The sequence below is a fragment of the Ciconia boyciana genome, chromosome 2, assembly GCF_034638445.1.
Source record: "Ciconia boyciana chromosome 2, ASM3463844v1, whole genome shotgun sequence".
NCBI classification, from domain to species: Eukaryota; Metazoa; Chordata; class Aves; order Ciconiiformes; family Ciconiidae; genus Ciconia; species Ciconia boyciana.
Genome location: NC_132935.1, coordinates 99,582,352 through 99,607,702, shown reverse-complemented (window position 1 = coordinate 99,607,702; position 25,351 = coordinate 99,582,352). Strand labels below are relative to the sequence as shown.

At 43.8% G+C, this 25,351-nt stretch overlaps 1 protein-coding gene across 7 annotated transcripts in view; it reads left to right on the top strand.

Moving 5' to 3' along the window:
* The window catches only part of JARID2 (jumonji and AT-rich interaction domain containing 2), a 226,744-nt gene that overhangs the window by 71,328 nt on the left and 130,065 nt on the right, over positions 1-25,351 (top strand). The window lies entirely within an intron of this gene.

Below are 25,351 nucleotides of genomic sequence, written 5' to 3'. Positions count from 1 at the left end.
GATCTGGCTGGGGGCCATAAACTGTGAATCATTAGATTGAAATTAAAATCTATTTATCACCTTTTCTCTTTCCAACTAATTTAGGCAATGGTGTTAGGTAGATTATTTTGTTCTTTATAGTGTCAAAAATACAATGTGTTGGTTGCAAATACTGCAGGTTTTTTTAAATGCTCCCACCATCCAAAGCTAGATTTCTTATACCAAAAAATATTTTTTTTGTATTTTCTATTTCATGGATCAATTATTAAAGTATTTGTAAAAATCAAGACAAACCAATCTTTCCGGAGGAAATATGGTATGTAATGGGATTTTCCCCATTACATGTTGTGGTCTGGCTTGGGGGACAGTTACACATCAGCTTATGAGTTTCAGCCTTCTTGCTGTAATGTCTAGCAGTGCCACCACCTCCCAGCCTACCCGTTGGGATCTCTGATGTCCACATGCTACACAGTTCCTGGCCCCCCTGACTTTCCAACAGAAACATTTTGAGTGGGACTTCCTGGGGGCCTTCTTGGGGCATTGTGCCATCGCAGAAAACGCTTGATGGAAGGTAAAGAAATTTAAGGATTGATTTGTACTATTTTTAATAAAGCAGTGCCTGGAGGTACTGAAACCTGGGGGGAAATTCAGAATACTTCTAGAAGAACCAGACGGATTCCAGATGTCTTTCCTTTTAACTCAGACCTCTAGCTGACCATGCTTTTCTGGTTAATTCCTCATAATAAGTTACCTAATTTGGTGGATTGGTGAAGAAAGGCCTCGAGATGAAATGTATCCTCTTTGAAAATACTTTTCTATTTCCAGCAAGTAGTTCGATGTAAAGGCTAGGTTTAAAATAAAAAAGTAAGAAGAGTAAAGTTGCCATAGAAATAAAGCTGGATTCTGGCACCGGTCGGCTTTAGAAGTATAGTTTTGGACAAAGTTTATAGGTCTTGGCTTGCCAGACGTAACTCCTGTGGAACAGCTGAATGAAAGGAAGGATACCATAAAGGGAAATTAAGCCTGCGAAGAAAATGCCAACACTTCTTTTTTTTCCCCTGCAGACTGCAGCTCTGGATCAGCTAAACAAAGGAAAAAAACCATGCAAGGGACTCAAAAAGCAATTTTCAACTTCCAGCTCTGGTTTTAATCTTGTGCATCCTTCTGTGTTTCCTTGCCAACACCTAGAGGTCTTACAAGTGCTAAAGCGTGCGGGATTTCCAGTGGCGGTAGTCGTATGTAACGAAGTTCGCTTGATAAAGTCATACTCGCCAAGACAAAAAAGCTTTAACAGCTTTGCCTGAGCTGAACTCTTCTCTGCCCCTCTAGCTTCCCATGCAGACCTAAAGGAAATGCTGCTCTCGGATGTGAACATGTACAGCCATATGATAGACATCGTCAGGAGTAATTAAGATACGGTGTGTTGCAATCAGTGGGTCTTCCTGGGTGCGCCCAGTTTGGTTACTGGGCAGATAAAATGCATTTGATATCCTCTTAATTCATTATGGCTTTTTTTTTTCTTTTTTAAGCTCAGCTCTATTACTACGGAGTAGCAAGTGTGTATTCAGAGGAGTATAATTTTTTAACTTTGCCTGCTTCCCTTCAGCCTGACTTTCTGCTGAAATGCTTAAGTATACCCACCGTATCCACTTCCCCTGACATCGTGGGAGTATTATATGTGCTTCTCAGTGAAATCCTCAACTGATGAAAATCTCCCTGACTTCTGCCAAAGAGTCTATAATTTTATACCGTGTGTCTTTTTGGATGTATATGCCTCCTAATTTTAAGAGGCTGAGAAACATTCCCCCCCCCCCCCCAGCTGTTAAGGTGATGAGTGTGTGTGTGGTAGTTGGTGTGCCTGTGAGTGTTTTATTTTTATACCATGTGTAAGGATTTGCAGGTGAATTAAAGTGTACCAACACAGAATTCGTTGCACCCTACTTGCGGACTTCTGGTTTTATCTGCCTGGTTGTTACTCTAGGAGTGCTGGTGATCATTCAGCGGTAAGGTAGTAGAGGACTGTCAAAACCACACTGCAAAATCCCTAAATTGGTTCTTAACTTCCCAGGCTCCTCCTTTGTTTCTAACCATGTTGTTTCCACAGTAAGAAATCTCTTTGCATTACTATTAACGGGGGCAGGAATGTTAATCAGATTCGCAGACGTGTGCCTACCCTCCATCATTTTTCTCGCCGCTCCCGCAGCTCCAGCTCCTCTTTTGCCTACCTTGGCCCATCCTGAGCGGCTCTGTAGCCCGTCTGGTTTTCATCCGCCTGTGAGAGGCAACCTCCATGCTCCAGCCTTCATGCCAGGGCTGGAGAGTCCCCACTCCGCATGGAACCACGGTTCCAGGCAAGCCTAGATGGGATCTTAAAAAGTGTTTTCCTAAATGCAAGGTTGATTACAGGGGCTGATTTACAGTTCTGTTTACACGAGAGGTTGGGCTGTTGTACCTGCATTTCCTGACTTGATTGCGTTTGTAATGATGTGTGTCTGTGTAATAACACGAAGGTGCAATTTCAACACGGATAGGCGTTGCCTGCTCTGGCTTTAACCTAGCAGCAGAGATGTAAATATGTGAAAGAAAAGAAAACGTGTGAGGATGCAGCAGCATGGGTTTCAGCCTGGGCAAGCAACTGGAATATGAGCCTTCTGCGGATGCCCAAAATAGGTGGTGGTAGTTTGGTAGCTGAGGCTGAAGCCTATACTGTCACATCCTTACTGCTGCTTTTACTCAAATTAGTTAAAAACCTTTACAAAATCAGACAGACATACGTGAAGATCTGTCTCAAAGGTTCCTTCAGCTAAGGGTGTGAGAAACAAGTTGCTGGTTGCTCGCAGTAAGAGCGTTTTCCATACAGCTGGGTCTGGAGGGAGCTCGGTCTGTGTCTAAAGGAGAAATCGGCTCAGCTCTTGGCCCCCAGAGCACCTTGGCTTCTGCGTGGATGCAGGACTCGATCCTCAGGTTAGACCAGAATGATGTTCTGTATTTTCTTACAAGTCAAGTATGTTTCCAACATGGAAGGAAAAAAAAAAAAGGTTTGCCGTGAACTTCTCTGAGCTCCATCACAAGTAGTAGCATGAAAGCAGCTGTAGTACTTTCTTCTTTCTTAAAAAAGACCAAAACAGTTGCTGTTTAGGAGCAGCTGAAGCAAAGGGTTTGGAATTGGGGACAGAAGGAAAGGAGTGAGACCTTGAAGTAGGTAATAGTTAATGTCTTCTCTCTGGCCTTGACAGATGCCCTTGCTTCCCCAGATTTTTTACTTCTCTCTCCAGTCACACTACCCAGTTGATTCCTGATCTTGCTATCCAGCTATTGATGTGGCTCTCTTATTCTAAGACTGCTGATGCCTAAGCTGTCCTATTTACCTGTAATGCTGAATTGCAAAAAAAAAGCAGCATTTTTTAGATGTTTTGAGTCATTTATTATTGGTAAAATGATTGCAAAAAGACTTTGATTTTCAGAAATAAAACCTTACGTTTCAGTGCGTGCCACTAGACATGGTGGTTCTTGATTTAAATTCTCATGCAATAATTTTTAAAATCCTTTTCATGTACTTAAGGTGTACATTTGAAAACAGCAAAATTTGTGCAGAATGGAAAATACTTATTTTTAGGTAGCTAGCTGTTTGCTTGCTTGAGTTTATAGTACATCGTTCCTGGTGAATTTGCAGTGTTTGTTGCTGAATGTCAAATTGTTAGTATGACTTCTTGAGATATGCCTCCCTTACGTTTCCGACGTTGCTGAAATGACATCTGTTTGGACCTGTCGTAACTGAAAGATGAATCCTGGTTTTGTTACAAAGGCCTTCAGCATTTCCATAGTGCAGTGAAACTTCCCATAAATGCAGTTGACTTGCGGCAAGTGCTGGAAAGCAGGTAATGAGCTTTGCGTACCAAGTCTGATGTCACTTGTCACTTTTCTGATCAGTGCACTGAAAGTGACCTCATGCAGCCTCCTTTTTGGAGACCACAATTTGATGAAAACCATTTCGTCTATATTTTCTTCCAGAAGGTGTTTTCGTGTGCGCCACATACACGTTGTTGAATTTTGTGTTAGTTGACTTTCTCAGGTAATCCTGTCCAGAAGCTGTCTTGCCACAACAGCTCTGAAACCTTAAACAAAAGTATATGAGAAGAAACTTGACTGTGACAGTGGTCACAAAACAGAGAGGACACCAGTCCCCTTGTGTATAGTATTTATGAACTCCACCTTATGATGTTCTGGTGTTTTGATTTAATCTTCAGTTCCATCCAGATTCTAGAACAAACTGCAGAGCCCCTCTCTCTAATTGACCTGTTTCTTTGACCTCAGAACTGTGATGCATTTTAAAGCGGATATCATTGTTGTGATGGATTTTTTGTTTGTTCAGTTTATTAAAGAAAAAAGTAATTTCTTCTGACAGAGAGATGGAGAAGAAGCAGGCCAGTGTTGGTTTATCTGTGTGTCTTCATTCATTCATAGTTACTGTGTTATGTTAGAAACTGAGTTATGCAGTCTTGATTGATATGAAATCTTAGAATTCACTGACATGAAGAAAAAAAAAAAAATAATAAATTGGAAGTCTTGGGTTGCTCATGGGAATGGTAGCATACTTTCCCAGTTTCTAGTTCATGAAGAAATACATGTGAAAGATTTGCTAACCCAGACCTAAGCGTGTGCCCGCTTAGATGGACTAAGATGCTCTCTTTGTCCGTAAAGGCGAGGGAGACGATATCAGAATATGCAGGAAACATTTCAGAAAGCAGCACCTGTTTCTAAATACTTGATTTGTAAGATTTGGCTACCTTGCTCATAAACTTGGTGTAATATTTTAAAAGTTATATTCTTCCCTTCTGTTGAGAAGGAAAAGAAAGCTGGACCTTATACGAGCCAAAAGTGAAAAAGCGACAGCCGTAAGTTGCATTTAGAGAAATACACACCAAAAAGGAGATAAATCTATTGGAAATTTGTGGGCTGCATTCATAAAATTATAAGATCTCTGACTTCCTTTGCAGATATTTGCAAGGGTAGGCAGTTGCAGATATTGTCTGCAGTTGTGCTGTTGGAGTATTTTGGGCTGGACCAAGCATCTGTGCTGTAGGGGGGAGATAATGCCGAGAATGGACTAGAGGGTCTGACGTCCTTTCACCGGTTTTGTGTTTTCTAGCAATTACATGCTTTGCCCTTCTCCCTCTGTTTCCTCCTCCTTCCTGAAAGCGTAATACTGGTAGATGCCTGCCAAGCTGTTGCAAGAAAATCTGGGAAAATTACGGCAAGGCGTAAGTTGATTCACAGCCGTCTCGAATGCTGTTCTCGGTGGAGACTGGAAGTACATGAGCAGAAATCCAGTGTGCTCTCTTAGAGAGGAGGAAAGCTGGTGGAGGGCCTGGGGAGCTGACGGTCAGCAGGAGAATTTGGGCCATGCTTGTGCTACCTGGTGTGAGGAGGAGCGAGGCAAGGATGTGGTGAAGGGAAGAGGGCACTGGGCATGGGGCGCAGACTGGTGCACTCCCATCATCCTTCTGCCCTTTGCCGGCAGGTTCGTAATCCATTGGCAGATCTCGAGGAAATTGGAAAGAGGGGTAGGATTCTCAAAGATAACTCCTGCAAGTGGCGTGGCTGAACTGAGGAGCGGGAGGGAAGCTGGTGGCCCTTCCCAGAGGAGCAGTGGCCAGCAGCTGGCCACCAGGTGCCGCGTGCCAGCCAGCGGGAAGCACGGTGCCAGGGGAGCTGAGCACATGGGTCCACATGCAGTCAGGTCTCATTAATTCAGCTGCTCACAGAGCAACTTGTTTTAATTAAGTCAAATTTATGTCTATGAACACGGTGTGCAAGATAAATCTTTTACTTGTGTCTCGCTTGGTGCAGCAGCCGGGGAAGCTGCTCCGAGAGCGTCGCCCTGCCTGTTCCCTGCCAGCGGACAGGAGAGTGCCCATGTTTCCAGAGCAGCGCCCAAGCCCGATTCTGATAAACGAGTAATTAAACAAACAGCCCCGCTTTTATTGCTCAAATGCAGCAGCTGGGCCCTGTAAGATGCTTGGCTAAAATGGAGAGATGCCTGTTCCATTTACTAATTGATTTCACTTTCGAACTTCCGTAATGGTTTTATTTTCAGCTACATGTAGCAATAGAGATAAGAGGGAGAGGGGGGAAAACAAAGCAAAAGCAAGTGAAGCCATTTTGTCTCCTCCTTTCCAGGCTGGACATCCCTGTAGGCAGGCTCGTCTGTGTGTAGGGCAGGTTGGTGTGCACCTCCCTCCCTGACAGTGGGTGCTCCGGCAGAATGGGTGCCCTGCCTCTTGCCTCTTCCTCGCCCCATGCGGCCGGCCTCGGGAGCGGAGCAGTGTTGGGGTTGGGTAGTGGGGTGGGTTTCTGGCGCTCGGGTGCAGTGGCCTTTCGGACACAGTGGCCCTTGGAGCTTGTGGCTTGCTGGGGAATTTGTGTGAAGGCATGAGGGGATGAGCAAGTCTCTGTTCCTGAGAAGTGGAATCTTGCCGACCTGCTCCCAAGGTGGTTTAGCAACTTGAGTTTCAGCTCAAGCGGAAATACACTTTGTCTTTTCCTCTCTTTCAAGTAAGTAGAGAAATGTTGTAGCATAAATTTGAGGGAATTAACCCGTTGGAAGTGTTTGAGATGTGCCATGGGGGAAGATGGTGGGAACCTTTCCTACAGCCGCATGGGTCTCCTTCTTCCTGATATCCCTCTGTGCTTGATGTCTCCCCATCATGGTCCAGGACCATTGCTCCAGCTGCAGCCCTACCGCCCTCCATCCACAGTCCTGCGGACAATTTGGGAGCCCCCTTTTCTGGATTCCCGTTTTGATGTCTGTCCTTTCCTCCTTCCCCGTCCGTTGGCAGCTCTACAACGTGAGCACGAGTGCCCACACCAACTACCTCCAGCTGTGCCAGTTGCTTGTCATAACCTCATCCCACTGTCTGGGTGGCTGCTGATCCTCTCCTGAGCTTTGGCCCATTCACAGTTCCCCCACCTGGTGCGCAGGATGCTCTTGTGCAGATGCTAACGCCTGCAGCTGCAGCGGACAGGTCCCTCTCCCTGAGCATCGCCTAGTCGCAGTTAATTAATGTGTCTGGAATCTTAAAAACTGTTTTCTAAATTAAAATAAGATTTATTATAGAACCTGATTGTGGTGCCATCTGCGTCATAGATGGTGCTGTGTCCTTGACTGCTTATCCTGGACCAACCAAGTTTCTAGTTATGTATGTCTGCAAAGCAAAGCAAAGGGGTGATTTCAGCAGAGGTAGGCAAGCATGCATTAGCTTCCAGAAAGTCCATGTAAAAATGATTAATTTGTGGGTGAAATTTGACATGGCATTCAGCAGTGGCTTACTGTACGCAACATCGTAATATTAAATACTTTGACTTCTGTGAATGCTTCATTTGTTAGACTTAGGTCTGCAGACTCAGATGTATGCCTTGGGTTTCCCAGCGCTGTGCTGGCCTTTCACTCAGGCTTACTCTGCTGCTCCTCCACACTCAGCAGGTCTCCACAGCGCACCGTGCACCAAAGGCTGGTTATTGTCCAAAGGCAGAATTTGTTCCCTGGGTTGGTGTTTTGCCTAAACCGAAGGCTCTGGTCAGCCTTCTCTCACTGCCAATTTTTTTTGTCCTATGTCTCTTACCTTTTTTTTTCATTAGTATTTCATGTTTCTTACCTGGCTGAGGCAAAATAGATTCTTTTTGTGCCAGTAACCTTGTTTGTTTGTTTGTTTTTCTCTTACCGCCCTTCCCTTCTTTGTCCTTCTGGAGGTGAATTTTGAGCTTTTTCTTTTCCCTCGCGATGTTCCAAGTGCCAGCAGTTTTCAGGTCAGAAGCCCATTCTGCAACAGGAATCAGGGGTATTATTATTACAGGAAGCAGGGGTTTTTGTGGGGATCTTCCCCGATTGCCATCCCTGGCGAGAGTTACAGGGCAGAAACAGAGAAAAAAGGAGCAAAGGGAATGACTGGTTTCAAACTTTGTGGTTTATGCCTTTTTGTCCTCCTTTTCATTGCCTTGATCTTATGTGTGTATTTTTGGTCATGGATCCGAGTTTTTACCCAATGAGATTTGCTGTAAAATGCACTAGATTAACGATTAAGTTGCTTCACAGTGTTTTGATTTTCCTTCTTTTTCATCTACATTTCAAAATGTTTCCAATCTGTAAATCACTTTCTGCCTCTTCATACTTTTGGCACCATACCTTTTTGGTGAGGTAGCTGGAGCAAAAGGGTCTCTAACCTAGGAGGTAAATATTTTCTCTTCCCTTTCCACATTTGAATGTCCCAGCTTTATTCTTGCACATCTTTTTTCCCTGCTATCCAAGACTGGCCGTAGAAGGTAAACACTGGGGGAGCTAAATGAGATTACAGCATCACTTTGGTAACCTTTCTTAGTGAATGGGCTGTTGATCTGCCCATAATGCAAAGCACTTAATGTATTGAAGCATCTAAGAAAGCAAGCTACTAGTTCACCACTCAGAGTTCAATTCCCGGATAATAACATTTATTTATAGGGAATAAAGAGTTAGTTCTGTGATGGCAGAGTAGATATTGTCACTCAAAGCATGGTCTTTTTATTAACCTCAGATTTATGTGGTTAAGTAATTGTTGTATTAGTAGCATTTCTTGAGTGGTAAGGAGGAAAAAAAATAAGACAGATGTCTGTGAACAACGTGCTGCTTGTTTATTTATCTGTAGTAGGCTGGGGCTAGTAAATTGGCCCACTGTCATGGGGCTGTGAGCGATAGCGAGCTTGAGCTCAGCAGCCTGAAGCTTGAGACACGGCAACTCATGGGCAATACGTGTCATGTATTTCTTTGTGTGTACGTCTGTCTGTCCTTTCCTGTGCATAGCAAAAGGCAGGGGAAGGACTTGTGCAGAAGTGCCATGTACTGAATTTTGGTTTTCTTGAATAAGCCAGCTGACAAAAATTGTTGCTTTCTGCTATTTGTTTATGCATGTCTTTGGCTTTCTGTGGAAGCGAGCCATATTTTTCCAGAACAGAAATGCACATATATTTAATGAATGCATAGCTTGGTAGTAACACATACAGAATGCTTGGACATACTTTTTTCTCAGTATGATACTGTTCAGATTTTGAAACGAAGGAAAATTCTGCTAATATTTCCATTTCTACTTTGTTCTTCCAATTTCCATAGCATTTTAAATTAGAAATGTCATAAACTTGGTATGAGGCTAAAAGCTTGTTACAAAATAAGACAGGAGGATATTCGTAAAAGGAAAAATATTTAATCTATCTTCTTCATGACCATTTTCTTAAACCTGAAGTAAACATGGTGAAATTGAGTGAATTTCTATTAAGCAGGCTCCTCTGCTTTCGTGTCACGTACCGAACAGACAATTGATGGCATATTTCCAGCTGGCAGAGCTGTCGAAAGGTAGCATGCGACTTCAACTCAATTTTTTTTCCCTTTTCAACATATGATTGTGCAAGTCTAACTAAATTCATCGGAGAGTAAATATTCATTCAGTATGTAAAATAAAGAATAAATCTGCGAGTTGGATTCAGTGAGTAAACAGATTATCGCACTACAGGGTTTTCTTCAATACAGCGGGTGCTTTAGACGCACAGATTTTTCAAAGCTGATGTGATGATCAATTTGGTATCAACTGTTGGAGTCGATATGGAGTCCCATAAGTCTCCTTTTTGCTTTTTAGGGTTTTTCAGGGGGAGGAGAGGAGGGGGAGGAAAAAGGGGGTTGCACAGTGAGTATTTCCTAATGCATGCATGGAAAAACAGCCCATTTAAATCTGTCGTCTTTTTCAGAAATAGTGAAAAACGTCACCACGTTTTGGTGGCTGTTATTTTTTCCACATAAGGTACTTTGTCTGGGACTAATAATGGTGTTTGCGTTTGCTGCTGTTTGCGTCTTGATCATGTTTTCCCAAGCATTAGCTGCTTGTCTGAGCATTAGCAGCTTCTCACGGCCTTCCTCTTGTAAAATAGTGGGAGGTGATAATCTGACCCAAATAAACGAGTGACAAACTCCGCTTGCCTCCATGTTGAGCAGGTGGATGAAATCCTGCCTTTCCCCTCTGGAAATAGCTCTGGTATGCCTGGGGCTATTGCGCTGCCTGGGGGCATCGTAGCGTCCTGGGATTGCTTCAGGGGGCTAAAGCAGACTGCAGCAGTGCTGTGCATGTAAGGTCTGTGGGCAGCACCGGCTTCCCAAATTTTGAGCAGAGACTTACTATAAGACTCTGGTGTAGACCATGCTGGTTGTGGGATATTTTAAGAGCAAAGTGCGTTTCTCCAATGCTTTCCCCATGAACATTGTCGCCTAGTGAAAACAGCTAACATCAACCCAAAACAAGCCTTGTGACTGCCTGTGGTTTAGTTTAGTCACATACCAGAGACAAAAAATCATTGAATTGCTCTTTGCTGACATGTACTCCTTGAATGGAGTTGGTGTAAATGTAGTCAGTTCACTTTGTTGAGTATCGAGAGCAGAGTGATATGTAAATAAAGCTTTATCAGACGAGATAGATTTAAAATTCCACAGTTGGCGAGGAAGCGTTAGCAGTATAATATAATACAAATATTTACACAGTAAATTCTAAGTCTTCAATAAGTGCTTAATATTTGAAATATGTGTTGTGAAAACATTGACTGATTAAGCCGTACCATTGCTGCTACATCTGTATGCAGCAACTTGCAATGGCTAGGATGCTGGAGTCGCAGGGAGGAGTAGGTCACCTAGCAATGCAAAGGCATTTAAACAAGTCACACCATTTTTTTTTTTAAATTTAATTAGGATTCAGCACGATCTGCTCTCCCAAGGCATACGTAGCTCCATCCCTGCGTCCTGTTCGAGCCGCTGCTCTCAGAGGCTGTTGCATTCGTGTAACGTGACTGGATGTAATCACGTGCCTGGTGCATCTAAGACTGCTCCAGTAGCAAAATCGAGCTACCCAGTTTGTGCCTGCCCACAACAGGGAGTGTAATCATCACTAGTCTGTCCCTCCTCCTTGTATCTGTCAGGGAGATTTGATAAGGAATTGCAATGGACTGTAATGATGGATGGTTAATCTTTTGCCTGCATGCAGCATCACAGGAGTGGTGCTGGGCTCTAGCCAGTCCGCTTTTGCTGGGAGCAGAGGCTGGCAGCAGAGGAGATACACCCACCCAAAGAGAGCATCTGCCTTGCCCAGTCCATCATTGCGTTCAGCCTCCAGTTCCAATATTACTCATGAGTGAGCTCACAAAACAGTAAAATCAATAGACTGCAAATTAAAGTAAACAGAAACACAGCTCCTAAGCTTGCCTGGATGATTCTCTGCTGCCACCTCGTTTGTCAAGAGACTGCAAGAGCTGATCCATGCCTAAAATCGTACTGCTGCTCTCTAATCCCGTCTTTGGGTATTTTTCTGTTGGGTTTTTTGTTTGTTTGTTTGGTTTGGTTTTTTTTTTTCTTTCCCCTTTTCTGGCTACCCTGTTTTGCCTTCTGCAAGTGCACAGCAAAGCTGAAAACCAGAGTGGTTTGGTGTGTGCTTGAACTGTGAGGATCGGGTTGAGTTTATTGTAGGTGGGGTGGGTATGGTCTGTCCTACAAGTCACAGACTTGATCGCAGTCTGCCTTCAAAACCATTACTTCACTGTAGCATTGCTTGACATTATGCTAGATATGATTTAGCCAGTTCCTGGAATGTTTTGGCGTAAACCTGTTGTTGGTAAGCTCCGCTCTGCCTAGACCCCCATGACAATTTCATTTAACTAAAACCGTCTTTTTCCACAGAGAAGCTAACAGGCAGCTTCCATCCAGCCCACAGTCTTTTCCCTAGAGAGGGGTGAAATGATGTGGCTGGTCATGCAGGAAACCCAGCCCAAATAACAAAATGCTGCCTCTTTTCCTACTGCAGGCTAATGGGAACAACCAGCACCTGATGCTAATAATGTGTGGGGAGGTATCTGTCTATCAGCCTGTGCTTCTGCTCGCTCTCTGGGCAGCTGCCATGCTGCCTGGCTTACCCTCTGGCAAGGCTGGAGGTAGATAGTGCTGCGTGGGATGGAGTGGCCCATAGAGATGCCCTGAAATCTTAACTTGGCGTTTGCTTCTGCTGCAGTTGCAGGAGGTTTTCATGTCTTTGTCAGTTGTGCTGGTAACATGCAAAGTTAGGTTTTGCAAGGGGAAGGTGAAGTAGCAAGTGATTTCGTCAGAGGCTGATGTCGGGGATGTTGCTCAGCATGGTTTAGCAGGTGGGTGATGTGCTGTGAAGCTCACCTGCGAAGGCCCACGTCCAAGGTAAGGCTGCAATGCCTGCCCGTCCCAGTGACACCAGCAGGACGATTGCAGTGATGTTAGCTTGATGCAAACAAGGAGGGGTTGGGGTTTGCAGAGCGATGATGCAATTCTCATACTGCTCCTGATGTTTTTGCAAGGCTAAGAGCAAGTAATCTTGAAATGAGCTGGCAGTTTTATGAGCTTTTATGATGTTTATAATCTGACATTGAACTCGCAGTTTAAGAGGTGAAAGGTTTAAAGGAACACAGTAGCAAAGGCGTACCACTAAATTTCTTCTGGGTGTAATTTTAACATACATCTTGGATGCTTCCCTGACGTGGTGGGTTTGCTAAAGTATGGGCGATGCAGTTCACAGTGTGTGGCACTGAGTAAAACTGACTCCATCCTTATCACATGTTCAAAATAGGGATGAATTGAACAGAAAATATGTGATTTTGCCTTCTCTAAGGAAAGGCATGGACTGGAGGTAACTGCCTTGTGTAGCGTAACTGCCTAGGCCCCAAACTGCAGTCTTTGCATTTCCATTTAAATCCCAGCCACGGAAATATAGTACATTGTCCATGCCTGCTTGTTTTCTTGGGTTTTTCTGACACCAGTAAAAATCTTAAGTCCCCTGCAATTGTGACCTTTCCCTTGTGGTACTTTTGGAGCAAATGAGTAATTTTGTCTGTTCCTTGTCTTGCGATTCTGCATCCGCTTCTTTTGATAGATGTGTGCTTCAGAGGTCCTGCCTGCAGATGTTTGCATATGTACAGCACCAGCCTGCTCTTACTTGAACTATCCATTTCTGTTTCCTGCGTTATCTCGTATTGCTCCGTGGGGCTCAGTGAGCAGCAGGTTTGCTGCTGGCTAGTTTTTTGAGGTTTCTGTTATGCACAGTACTGTATTTGTCTCCTGGTTCTTTGATTTGTAATGTTTTGCCTTTGATTGCTGCAGAAGGCATAAACAAGCCTGTCAAAAGCCTTGTTTAGTGCGCAGATTCTGTGGGGGTGGCTGGCAGCCTCAGACCCTAAAATAGATCTAGCAATGAACTGAACGGCTTAAAACCCTGAGAATTTAATTTGATCTTTCTTGTTGCTTTAAATATTGGGACTGAATGAGGATTTCTCTAACAGAACAGAAGGTGAACATGTTGGTATGTGACAGTAATAGAAGAAGGGTCCAGACCTGCTGTCATTGAGATGCTCCTCTGCAATCAGAGGCTGGGCTTGGCCGCTGGGTAGCGGCTCGTCTGCTGTAAGTCTCCATACCTGGGGAGGGGAGTGCTGTATCCTCTGATTTTACAGCATCCATGGGGGGGTTGTTCTGAAATGCTTCCCTGGATCCTGTTGTGGGATAGTCACTGTAGGAAAACCTAAAGCAGTCGCTCACGGTTTTAGTGTCTGTTTTATGCTAGCTTTGTGAAGGAAGAAAGAAGGAGCGGCAAAATCACCCAGGGGTTCTTTTTTTCCTTTGGTTTCTCTCTCCCCCCCCCCCCCCCCCCTTTTTTTTTTTTTCCCCTTTTTCATGTAGCACCATGCAGTTTGTAATATCATAGCTGGGGTTTTCAGTTGTGGTGGTGTGAAGGTAACAATGATTTGGCTTCGACGTGCCGTAACAGCTGCAGAATTCATTGGAGCTTAGAAGCCTGTGAGTTATAGCTGTGATGCCATTTACAGCTTTTATGGAAGAGCTCTTAAATTTGTGAAACGTGTTACTTTTTGAAGTGCATTATATTTGTAATTTGAATTCTCTAAAATCCTGTCTGAGGAAAAAAAAAGAGCTTTGAAAATCCCCCTCTGCCCGCTAAAAACATGGGGAACTCTTACCAGGCGGGGAAGCAAGTCTCTTAAATTGAGTGATAGAACACATAGATGGATTTGTAAGTGCTAAAATGTCAATTAGTGCACTTAAAAGCTTAATGGTTGTCTTTGATGTGCTTCTAATATCTTCAGTAAAGTTTGAATGTTGCCATTGATCAGGAAGTGGAGGAGGGATGAGGGAATTGAATGCTAACCCAAACAGTTCTCGAGGAGCGGAGGGGCTTGTTCTCTGCAGCCCCCCGCTTGCTCGGGCTGTGCCAGCGTGGGCACCTGGCACCCGCCTGCGCATCGCCCCTGCCCCGGTGCTCTGCCGCCTGGCGCCGGCCCAGCACTGCCTGCCGAGAAACCCGCAAAAGCGAAGGAAAAACGATTGTGCCGTTATTTTGAAAGTTCTCACGCCGACTTGTTGGTTTAAAAAAAAAAAAAAAAAAAAGGAAAAGATCATGGAAGGGTCGAAACTTGATTATGTTTTTTCCTTATCAGTTTAACACAGATCCGGTTGTTGTGCAGCACCTGTGTGTTAAAAATCATTCTGTGCAATTAAGAAAGCCTGCTATCTCCATAAGAAAGAACTGGGGTTTTTTTTCCCTTTTCCCCACAAAACCTCCCAGCTGCCCGTTGCCTTCTTAATTTAACTGTTCAAGGGAGACATAGTTTGGCTTCACAAATCAGGCCAGATCTTAGACTTGGACTTGCCAGTAGCCATTAGCTCTTCCTCCTCCCTCATGTTTCAAATTGTAGTAAAAACTGAAGCTTGCATGTGGCAGAGCAGTGTTTCAGCCTAGCTCTGAAATTCTTGACTCTGGTACCCTGAGCAATCTGCTGCAACTTCAATTCCAGGTAATGGCCTTTACCCTCCTCTGACACTAGTTATTTGGAAAAAGGTTTTGTGGGCCTTCTGGGAAGTTACTGGGATGCATTCATCTGATTTGTTACTGAGCGATTGCCTCACGGAGCAAATGCCGGTTTTATTATTTGCTTCCCTGCACTACTAAAATACCATCATTTGTTTGCTGGGTAGTATTTTGGAAGTCAAATACATTTAATACTGAAGGGCGAGCTTGGTAAAGCTTTAAAGCATAGGTTTTCACTGATTATATAGCTTATCTTCATGCAGAAAATTTGCTGATGTAACTAAACTGACCTGAAAATACATTTAGAGTAGCTTTAGAGTCTCCTCATATGTCTTCTTTAATTGGCTTACGAGTGAAGAGTACAGGCTTGGTTTACTTCTCCCAGCTTTGATGGATACTTCCCCCCCCAGCTTTAAAGGATATTCTGCCAGTCGGGAATGTAAACAAGGACAAAAAGTGTCTGATAAAAATCTCACTTTTTGGGTAGTACCTCAAGCAAAATCAACATGTCATGCTCTTAACACAGTATCAGTGTGTCCATCCCGGGAGCCTGTGTCGATACAACTGATTTAGTTCCCCATCTGGTTCAGTAAAATTGATTCAGGTCCCACTATCCTGAGATTTCCCAGCGATAGGTTCAGCGCGTTTGGCTCTGTCATTACCCCTCCTGGGTTTAAAGTTTGACAAGATGGGTTGGTTTTTTTGGTTGGTTTGTTTGTGGGGTTGTTTTTTTTTTTTTTGGTTGGGGTTTTTGGGGGTTTTGTTTGTTTGTTTTTTGTTTCTTTTTTAGTCTTCTTTTAAACCTGGTGATTGCTTGAATGAGGGGCATCCTGTAGACTGATGTGAAAGAGGAGGAAACCAAGTTAAACATTTCCAAGCAAGGGACTTCTTGCGTCACCTATACCTGCTTTGGGTCAAAGTTATGCAAACTTGCAGGTCCATCACTGTGCAAGTTACCCCATGGGTGGAGTTTGCCATGCCTCAGCTTTGGCAGTGCTGCCTGCCCTGTTGCTGGCCGTGGCCCTCTTGCACGGGTTTGGCGGTGGAACTACTCATGTAAGCATGCTCTACTGCAGTGCGATCAAAGTGAGTCAGGTGAGCCAAGACCTCCTGTTTCATCTCTTTAAACCAGCCCAACCCATTCGTACAGGAAAGGTTTAAATGGGAGTGAGCCAGCTGAGCCTGCTGGGAGGGTCATCCAGCAGGGATAAGGTGACCTTCCCAAGGCTGCAAGGGGACCTCCATCCCCAGCCTCAAGCCTGTGAAGGCATAGTGTTCCTGACGGGCACAGCTATATTAAACAATGTAGCTAAGTTATATAGGCTTTGGGCTAGTGTATTTATTTAACTGAGGGAGCAATGCAAGTATGATATTGGCAGATGCACGTTTTTGCTGGTGTATACTGCTACACTCCTAGAAAGCAGATAGATGAGCAGATCTTTTCCTATTATAGGCAAGGCTTCATCATCCAGGTACCAAAGTCCTACCAAAGAAATGACATAAGCACGACCTTCTGTTGTACTTGTGAAGATAGATGCTAAACACGTCAACAGTACTCCAGCTTCTCTAAAATATTGATACTACTGACCTTTCAGATGCTGTAAGATGCCAAAAAATCAAATATCTTTAAATTCCCATAGAAATAGTGAAGGCAAATTTGTAACACACCAGTTGTGTCTTTCTCTCTTCCCTACTACCTTGACACTATTTTGGCATGCAAAAGTGGTTAGTATTTTTCAAGTAAAGGATCAGGCTTTCTGTTTGAGGGTGAAAAAAGGTCTTACGATAATTAGTAATATGCAGCAGGATTGGATTAACCATATTAAACTTCACATCTATAGGTCTTATTAACAGGCATTTAAACTGCAGAAAATGCTTTTATTGGACTGTATTCTTATGGTTGCGTACTGGAGCTTGAACACCTTATAAAAATATGAACTGAATCAAAATGAAATTAATTAGAAAGAATATATTTGAATTTAATTATCCTGAGCTGCTGAATACTCTTTGTGCATAGTGGGTTTTATGTGTCTATCTGAAGTGTACTTGGTGGAGAGTTTTAATTAGAACTGGAGACAGAGTAAGAATATTTGGAATGTGAAATTTATAAATGGCAGTGATTTTCAGCTAGGAGCGCAGAGGTTTTTTGGAGCTTGCTACCATTTCTCTTTTTCACTCTCCTTAATAAGCTACTTTTATGTTCAAATTAATACCAGATCCTGAAAAAGAAAAAAATCCTGCTGTGGCTCTCGGTCTTCTGCAGCTTGATCAGAGTTGTCAGATCCACAGCTGCAGGAGATTTTTACCTTTGTGTGTTTGATGGCTCGTACTACTCTGTTCTTTGATGGTATCATTTAACCATAAAAGTGCAGGGTTGTGGATGGCACAGGACATGTGGCTGACTTGACTACTGTCTCAGATGTCGGACATGCCAAGACTCAAAGAGCTGATTTGGCAGCTGCCCAGCAGATTTTTATAAAGGCTCAGTTGGTGGCCAGAAACCCAGGCTGTCAGAGTTGTGTTATGCAATAAATTGTTTTTCAGCAGAAGTTTCTAATCCAATTTCAGCTGTAGTTTTTTAGTAGTCTGTAATCAAAGATAAGTATATGTTATTTCATAGTGTTTCAGAGAAGTGAAAATGTGCAGTATGAGTGTCCCCCATCACATCAGTTGGTTTGTTTTTCTTTTAAGAAGGATTTAGACCTGTTCACATACATGGGAAATGATGCTTAAATTATTTTGGTTTCTGCCCGGGAGGCATGTGTCTGTATACAGCATACCCTTTCAAAGATAATTCAACGTGTGTTTTAGGAGACATTCCCTTTTCTTGAAGAGAGCACCAAATAAGGAACCTATTTATCAAGTCAGAGCTTTTGCTTGGGCATAAATTGGCTACAAGTGATGGTCAGACAGAAGATTGTACCTTGTCAGGCTGTGACCTACCTGAAATGTTGCAGGCCCTGTCCCTCTAACAGATAAACCCCCTGTATATTTCCCTGTCACTCCCCTAAAGTAAATTATTCATCATGGGAAAAGGGGGTACGGTTCATCTGAATGCAGTGAGATATTTGGGGTTTAAAATAGTTGCATTAAAGCAAAGTGATTTTAATTTCCTGAATACCACCTGTGAAGCCTTCCCTTCCTTACGGTGACTGTCATGGTTTGGTGTCGTGATGGGCTTGCATCCCTCCAAGCGTGGGTTGCTGCTAAAAGGGCCAGTCCTGCCTTTCTCTCTGCCCCAGCAGTAGCTCCCATGTGGCCATATGGTGAGTAATAAGGGAGCTGATCTGGATGAAAACAATCATTTTTCTTGTCTTGGGGTGAGATTTGGACTCTTTTCCCCAATCTAGCTGGTCAAATGGCCGCATAAGGGCTAGTGCTGGCATCGGGGTTGGGGCAGGTGCATCCCATGTGGTGGCGGGTGAATTCACTGAAGCCAGTTATGAAAACCTCTCCCCCAGTCTGAATAATTATCTTGTACCTTCACACCTCTTTCTTCCAGCACTCTGCCACCCTTGGCTTTTTGTGGCTTCCTTCTGTGTGCTGCCGGCTCTCGTCAGAGCCCAAAACTCTGGCACTGTGGTTGGAAAATGGTTGATTAGATTCCTGGTCTGGCCTGAGAAAGTTGTAGCTGTGGAGTCACTGCTATCGGTGAGAGATGGTTTGAGTTGAAGTCCTGCTGTAAGTTGATAAATTAGGAAACTTTAGACCTGGCTTTACTCTGAATTTGTTTGGGTTTAGCCCTTTTTTTTTTTTTTTTTTTTTTAATGTTTATCTTGGCAGACCAACACGGGAAACAGTTGATGTCTTGTAAGCTTTCACTAGTTTCATATTGAGTAGTAGCTTTCTAGAGGTGCAGAAACATTGCTGAGGCCTCTGTGTTTATGTAAAAGAAACAATCAACACACGAACCTACTATTTTAAAATATTTCATTATTAGGCCCAAGATAAAGTTAGGAACTATTTTTTATGCCTCAATTCTGGGAGCCTGTGTGAAGACACTAGCGACTTGTGTTTGGAAATTTCAACTCTAACTCTTCTACCGTGATGTATTTTTGCAAGAGCAGGTTGAAGCTCACTGGGCTCAAAAGTGCCTGAGGCCTTTAGTGACCCAAAAACCAGAGTGTTTCTCTACCATGCTGCTCTTAGAAGAATTCAGTCTGAAAGGAGGAATCACAATCCCCGGTGCAGCAGGAGGCAGCGGACGAGCGCAAACCAACGGGAGATTGCAGGGGATGAAAGCAGTAGGAGAAGTGCTAAAGCAGGAAGAAGAGAGATTTTTATTTTCCGCCATCGTTTCTTTGCCGTGTTAACATCGGTTCTGCTGGTCAGGAGCTATAATGTAACACGAGTTCTTTGGGGAAGTTTTCTGGAAGTACGAGGGAAATGTTGGTATAATTACCAGATACACTTAAATGCTGTAACAGAACCATTAATAAAGAAAATTTCCCCTTTCTTCATGTTAGTTAGCACATTTTTAAAACATGACCTATTTTCCTAAACTAGACAGAACAGATTACATTTTCCAGAAGGCATGAGTCACTGTACTATAAAGTCTCCAAGCCGTATCAATCTTCATCAACTTAAGCCATTCATGAGGTTTTATTTTTTCTCACTGAATATAAGCAGTTTGTTTTAAATGAGAAACTGCTACATCCTCTCTGGATAGTGAAACTTGATTAAAAGGTTAAATATTAAATAAGTGTGAACTTTATTCTGAGAGGAGAAGGGAGTGGAAGGACCTTGATAGTAAGCAAAAGACTGAAAGGATATTACTGTGGGTGTATACGGATATATCCAGTTTGCACGATGCTGCGCTTGGCTGTAAGAAGTCCAAGCAGCATGATAGCTGCCAGAAGGAGCCAAAAATCTTTATTTATGTAGCTTCAGTTGAATATATTCGAGTCTGGTTTCAAATCGTTACCCTGGAAGTTCAAACTTTTGCTAGGAGTTTCTACTGAGAAGAGCTTCTGCTGTCTGGTCGTTGAACAGCCCACTTGCTGCTGCAAGTTATGTAGAGAGGGGGTTTGCACCAGTGGGCCAACAGCGGGGTTTTCCTCTGCGAGTTCGGTGTGCGTTCGTCATGGTGAGAAGGTTGATGGGACTTCGCGATACAATGGAGACCAAGCTTGCTGATTGCACTTAGCAGTGGTAACTCGCCCAAGACTGCACAGAAGATCTCTTTCAGCCTTGGAAGGCGTATCTAGGTTTTCCACCAATTTCTCTTAGGTCTAGCTTTTAGAGAAAAACAGGTATAACTGTTTTCCATTGATAATGTACAGCCAAAAGGCAAAAATCTGTTGCAGGTCTTGGAAATGTTTGTTTACTAGATTCATTTTGGTCCTTCAGCTGAAAAGTAATTTATATGATCTCTGAAAATGTGTTGTCTGTTTTTCATGCAAAAGACAGATTTTTGTTTTGTTGCTAACTAAACAGTGAAAAAAACACCCTTTGAAATAGTTCTCCTTCAAAAATATCCTTGAGGAAAGGGTAGAAGCTTGTGGTTTATTTTTCCCATTGCTTCAAAATGACCTTCTTACATCTGCGGGAAAGACTCTCTGGGGGCTGTTGAACCATGAAAGCATATTCATTTAGGGCATTGGGTGCCACAGTGATTTTAACCGAGTGTTGGCTGCAGCGCTGGAAAAAGAAAAAAGAAGGGGTTTGTGTTTTGTTGTTTTGCTTTCTGCAACCTGGCATGAAGAATGGGGTCAGGAGATGCGTGCTTGGGAAAGACCCAAAGAGAGAGCTGGAAACACGCCAGCCACACTGAGTCAGAACACACATGCTTATAAGTATCTTTGTACCTTACAAAGTCCTGACTTTTCAAATAAAACCATCACTGCTGTTAAAGTATTTACATAAAAGTAAAACAAATAGCATGGAGTGCTGCATGCATTCTCCCTTGTTCCAGCTCTGTGTTACCCCGTGAACTGTGACTCCTGCTTGCTTAAGGCAAGAATGCCGTATCTGGCAATGAATGAACGGAGAAAAGCTCAAGTCATGTGTACACGTATGCTTCTGCTGCTTCTCGTGGAGCAAAGCAGCATACAGCAGTGGCTGCTGCTTCAGGCTGACGTTTCACCTACCCAGGAGGCGGCGTGAAGCCTGCCTCTCAATTCTGCCTGCTTTTTTTTTTTTTTTTTTTTTTTTTTTTTTTTTTTTTTGGATTTGAGTATAACTTCAGAAATAGGAAGGCTGCGTGCAGGCCACATGTGCAAGCTAGGCAGCTGAACCGCAGTGAACAAGCACCTAAGCTGTAGGTGAATGGTGAAAGGTACAAGTGGTGCACATTTTGATTTCATTGGAAATATATACGTATATTTAATGTATTATATACATTTAATATGCATATAGCAAAAACACACACACACACGTGCGTGTGTGTACATATATATATTTCTTCCCAAATTAGCAGTATGTGGCAGTAGCCTGTTGCACTTTTCTACAAACATCACCTCTACAACTGTAGAGCTGAAAGCAAGCTGCCAGCCAGGTAGCACGAAAGAGAGCTGCTCTGCTATCCGCAAGGTAGCATCCTGTGCAGGCATGTACTGCGTAGGTAAAAGGAGGTTGTGCTCCTTTTCCCCATCCCCTCGGACTGAACTTGCTGAACTGTTGCTTGGCTGTCCTGGTAGCTGAAGTTCAGATATAAATTTATGACGTGTGGTTCCCTGAAACAGCATAACAAAGAAGGTGGCATGATTAATTTTTTTAGCAGTTTAAACGAAATGATGCAGTTCTGTTTCTTAATTCTGCCTCAGGGCTTCCCTGGTTGTTTGCACCTGTTACTTTTTTACTGCGTTTATAAGCTAATCTTATTGTCAGATTGGGAGGCAGAAATCATCTTGGTTGACCTGCACAGTGAAGGCTATGGGCTTGCGGTGATCAACCTATAGTTTAAGATGTTATTCAGTCCTTTTTTGGGTCTAAGTCAATAATGGACAATCCATTAGTTCCCCATAAGTCGTTTCAATGGCTAATTACTTGCACAGTTGCAGAAATTGTTCTTTAATTCTGTCTTACATTTTTCTGAATTCGAGTTCCAGCTGTTGGATGATACTATACCCCTCTCTGCCAGGCTTGAGAGCCATCTATTATCAAATTTCTACTCCCTGTGGAAATATTTAAAGGCAGCGATCGAGTCAGTCCCTTTGAGGGTTTTTTTTTGTTTGGTTGGTTGGTTTTGAGAAGTTACATAGATTAAATTCCTCAAGGCTTTCACGTGAGGATATTTCTAAACAGTTCTGGGTGTGTGTATCTTGTTCTGCTGAAGTGAGATAACTTCCAGTTGGTGGTGTGAGTGCAGAGCCGGGCGCACGGCGGCTCTCCCTCCACTGGCGTGACGAGGCAGAGACGATCTGACCCATGTAATTATGGTTAAACGTGTCGGGAGCTGGAGCTGCGTTGCCGGCGGAGCAGCAGCTCAGCTGGGCTCCGAGTCAGCTGCTCTCTGGCTTGCGGCTGCTTTTGTGCCGCAGGCTCGGGGGAAGATGCCGTCGACGATTGTGAAACCGTTGTATTGCTCCTGCATATGGAGCCGCGTGAATGCGGGTGCTGGCAGTGGCTCAGCCCCTTATTTTGCTGACCTTGGATAACATGGTGTTGGAGAACTTGAGGACCTTTTTTCAAGCCGGGTGATGGGTGTGGGGAAAGCCCAGAACAGAGCGGTGTAGGCAGGATAGTGGCTGCAGCCTCTGCACAACTGGGCTGGTAGGAGCTCTGGTGTGGAGACGCTCCCTCAAGTGTGTTTCTGTTGACAGCGCTGCTGTTAGAGAGGGGAGATGAAGCCAGTATGGTTCATCTCGAGTTTTACAGCTCCATGTATTGAGCGTGGTGTGAAATGTTATTACGTTGCTTCAGGGGTTGCTGAGGGAGGTGTCTGTTCCTGTCTCGGGACCTGCCTCTTCGCCGGTGGCACTATGGCCCACGCAGCCCCTGGGCCGGTGGGAAGGCGGGAGCACCTCCTGCAGCAGGGCTGCAGCCTCCAGCTGGCACCAGGAAGACATGTCGGTCGCCTTGTCCCTCAGAAGATAGGGTGCCGGGTTGCACGCTGTCCTTCTGCATGTCCAGCACGTTGTCTGGGGAGAGGGAGGTGACTTCAGCCAGGTGACAGAAATACTTTGAGATGGTGGCCTAGACCAGAGGCCTCTGGTGTGTGGTGATCATCTCCTTCCCTCCTGCAGGAGGGGCTGTAACCAGCGTGTCCCAGGGCATGGGTTGTACCTGCCAGAGGTCACTTACCTGCTGCAGTCGGACCCTTGGTCGGCACATGCCGATTTAAAGATCAATCCTGTCAGCAGGTTTCACCCTGTCGCTACTGAAACAGCGAATGCTGCCATGGGCTCCTTGCAGTGAGCTGTCATGACAAAGTGGGTTTAAGTGGGATTAATTTATTTGTTTTTTAGGTTTTTTGGATGCATTTTTAGCAGGGATAAAAGGGCCAGTGAGATCAGGAACCGATGGGTGTTTTCATGCAACTTCCAGCTCCTCAGGGATTGCAAGGTCTGGTGGAGGAAAGGGTTTGTTCATGGCTTCAGGACAGGCCGGGTGGTCACAGGAGAGAGGCCTTGGGCTGACAGAGGTTAAGGAAAGCGGCATGTCTCTGAGTACGGCTTGTGTTAACTGGGCTCGATCATTACACGTGTCTTGTGTGTGCCTGGCTTAAAGTATATAAAAATACAGGGTGATGGTTTTGTGGCCTCTTGATGGGTTTCTGTGTAACTCATCTAGGCTTCAGAGTCAGGAGCAGTGTGCCTGGTCAGAGGGCTCTTCGTCCTCTTCCTCACGTTTGCTGCCCATTATATTAGGAATTTGTACAAATGCCCATGAAGTGAGCAAGTGGTGTCTGTAGGCCTGTGTCCATAATATGGACGGGTGCCAGAGGTGCGTACGACTGTTCCTTAACTGAGCATGATTCCCTTGAGGATTTAATAAGCAGTTTCTGTGACAACAGAAATATGTGACATCCTGCCAGGCCCTTGTCAGTGTGATTGCTGTCTGGGTTTCCTCTCCATACCTACCCGTCAGTGGGAATGTAAATGGAGCATCTTTGGGCAAGCTTTGTTAAAATCGAGCAGGCTGCAGCCCTCCCGTGTTTATTGTCGCTTCTGGTTACGGCTGAAGTTGTGTTGGCAGCAAAATGGTAAGCCGGAGTTGTTTGCGTAAACCTCTGTTGACAAAATAACTGGATGTACTAGTCCTTTTAAAATGCTTGCCTGGAGGTTTGTTTGGTTTTTTTTTTTTTTTTTTTTGGTTGCTGTGGGTGTTGGGTTACAAAGTTTGCTTTCTTGGCCCGGAGCTGCCTGCGTTCTAAAGCTCCCTGGCATAGCTCAGCCTTGTTCAGAGTATAGTAGCTTGTCCCTCATGCAAAATTCCCATCCTGCTGTCAAAATGCCGTCTGCCTTCACTGCAGTAATTGTGTTGCCTTTTTTTTCCTTTCCTTTTCTTTTTCCCCAAGTAATTTGTCATACAATTTTTTTTGGGGGGGAGGAAATGTTTTTGATCACAATTCAGCAGCTGAATGCCAATATCATTGCATTGAGGAGGAGCATGCATGCATGCACAGAGGAGCAAAGAAAAAGCTATCAATGGTCACTTTTTAAATTTGTGCTGTTGGTCACTTCTTTGACACGGGAGATGGTATAAACTCTCCTGCCTCTTGATGTGGATCACTGATAGGGCTTTTTGGTGTTTCCAGTGGAGTGTGGCAGTGTGCTGTGTTACACTTACCTAAATAAGGCCTGCTTAGAAATGTTAATCTTTTTGCTTGGCAGTGATGTAGCCCTTGAGGAATTCAAGGGCAAGAATGCTCAAATAGTGATTTTTAAAGACCCCAAGACAATTATAGGGCTTATGAAAATATGATGACTTACCTGATCTCACTTATGTCTTTGTATCAATTTGCTGACTTAATTTATTTGAATGCTAAAGGCTTTAGGGAAGTGCTTTTCCAGGGAATTAATCTTTTAACTAAAGCAAGTACTAAATATGACATACACTAGTATTCCTTTTGACAATATAGCACTTTTCTCCTAAAAATAAAGTAGGAAACACATGCCCCGTGGGCCAAATTCCACTTTGCTTTACGCTGAGATAAATTCAGAATAACTTCATTGTTATCAATGTACAACTTCATTGCAACGCTGCAATAAATGCAAATCGCTAAACCAGAGAAAAAAAAATCCTGAGCCAAGAGGCACAAACCAAGGCCAAAATGGCAACAAGAGAATTCACAAAACTTACCTCTTAAATTTCTGCAACATTCAATTTTGTGGGTTTCTTCCCCCCCTCCTCTTAATTATGTGGGAGAGCACTTTCTGGCTGTGATAAATTTCTCTATAAGGGATTTGTTAGGAGGATTTTAACAAATAAGTTTCACCTCCTGTCTAACACCTGGTACATGGCTACTGCTGTTTGCAGGATAAAGGATTAGATGGACTAAATGCTCTGATTTGATGATAATAGTTATG